Source organism: Ursus americanus, chromosome 19 (assembly GCF_024610735.1).
Source record: "Ursus americanus isolate L20-20 chromosome 19, mUrsAme1.1.p, whole genome shotgun sequence".
Lineage (NCBI taxonomy): Eukaryota > Metazoa > Chordata > Mammalia > Carnivora > Ursidae > Ursus > Ursus americanus.
In genome coordinates, this window is record NC_142145.1 from 5,200,249 (window position 1) to 5,202,156 (window position 1,908).

Sequence of the window (1,908 nt, forward strand, 5' to 3'; positions counted from 1 at the left end):
GTAATCAAGCGGATGAAACCAGACAATAGCTCTTTCATTTACTTCCGGTATTCCTGCTTGTCCTCTCATTGTGGAAATGTTATTTATCAAATCACTATTTCATCTTTATCATCATAGCCAGTAAAAATCAAGTGCTGATAGTTCTCCATGGTTTGGACTCAGGTCCTCCCAGAACGTGCTCCACTCAGAGTGATGCTGCTTCCTCTGGCCACGGCAATGCCATGTAACTTGAAGGGGCTGTTAGATCCTGATGCCACGTCCCTGTCCTGAGGGAAGTGTTGTTATGGCAACAAGAAAACTTCTTCTTCATCTTTTTCTTCTCGGTAACAAGACTCCTTATTCTGACCTTCACCCCAGGAAGGATATGAAGGTGGTTCAGAATACACCCCCCCCCCCAAAATACAGTGCTCTGGCACAAGGATTATTTTGAGATGAAGACAACTGTTTTCCTGGAAGCAGACCCTAAATTCCCCTTGTGATGCCCCCAGCCCGCACTGCACCAGGAAGGGGATACCACCCTTCCACTGGAGACAGCACTGCCCAGAGAAGATTCTATGCCCCCAAACCTTTCTAGAGAGCCCTTATCTCCCACTAGTTTCCCCTATACATTTACTTTCCCCAGTTTGCATCTCTAAAACCTAAACCCCTCTTCCTTTGTCTTGTCACTTCCCCACTGATTGATTGTTCCTGTGTTCTAACCACCCCTTTGAGTTACTCATCGCTGGGTTTCTCCCTAGTGTGTGTGTGCGCGCGCGGGGGGCGGGGGGGGGGGGGGATTAAAAAACTCTCTTTTTGTCTTGTTAATCCATCTTTTGTTGGTCTAATTTTCAACGCCCCAGGCACAGAACCTAGGGGAATAAAGGAGAAAGTCTTTTCTGTCCCCCTATAGAAGGCATAGGGACATTGTGGAATATAATTAAAATATTTTCTTGGATGGATGAGCAGGAGGCCACAGAAATAAGATGAATTTTGAGGCAAGGTGGTGCTTTATCATGTCTATAAATAAGGCGTGGGAAGCCACCACGACGCTGAGCTATAAAGCAGCAGGACGGTTCCATATTAATGGTGCAAAACGTCCCTTGAGGAATGCTTAAGAATGTTCTGTGACTGGAATATGAAACCATAGGAATCCATAGGAAGTGCTATTTCTTTCCCTAGAGATCATCTGCCCATCTTTCTAAAAGGAATAACTGTGCCAACTCCTCTCCGTGTCTAATTGCTTTCAGACCTGGGGATGTAGCTCAATGGTAGAGCATATGCTTTGCATGCATAAGGCCCCAGGTTCAATTCCTGGCATCTCCATGACTTTTTCCCCCCAGCTATACTAACCTATTTTTTAGGCTCCTTCATTAAATATCAAAGCATCCTCACAGTGGAAGGCATGTCATCAGCACCGCACATCAGTCTACATTACAAGTGACATCTTACTCTATTAAATGAACTGTATGAAAAGCTTGTGTTGTGATAATTATTTTCTTTCAGTATTAATAGCATCTTTTTATTAATCCAAAATAAAAACCCAGTCTTTCCAACAAATTTTTACTTCTCTACTTGATTCATTTACATTACTACTAACATCCCATTTCTTTTAATAAAACCATACAAATGGTCAGGTGGAAACTTACTCTGCCATGGTCACAGCCCACTTAAAGAATGAAAACACAACAAATATATTTATAACACTCCTTATTTTCAAAGTATTTTCACATGCAATATCCCTTCAGTATTCACAGCAAAGTTATAGGCAATAATGGTGCCAGGACTGCCTCACAGACTGCACAAAGTCAAGAGACATCTTTGATTCCATGTTCATGGATCGGAAGAATTAATATAGTTAAAATGTCCCTGCTACCCAGAGCAATCTACACTTTCAATGCTATCCCGATCAAAATACCAATGACATTTTTC

General features: G+C 42.3%; 1 non-coding gene across 1 annotated transcript; it reads left to right on the forward strand.

Annotated features, from left to right (window-relative positions):
• The first annotated feature begins 1,230 nt into the window (after nucleotides 1–1,230).
• On the forward strand, nucleotides 1,231–1,302 carry TRNAA-UGC (transfer RNA alanine (anticodon UGC)). The gene has a single exon. It is a non-coding gene; the product is annotated as a tRNA-Ala (tRNA).
• Nucleotides 1,303–1,908: the final 606 nt, after the last annotated feature.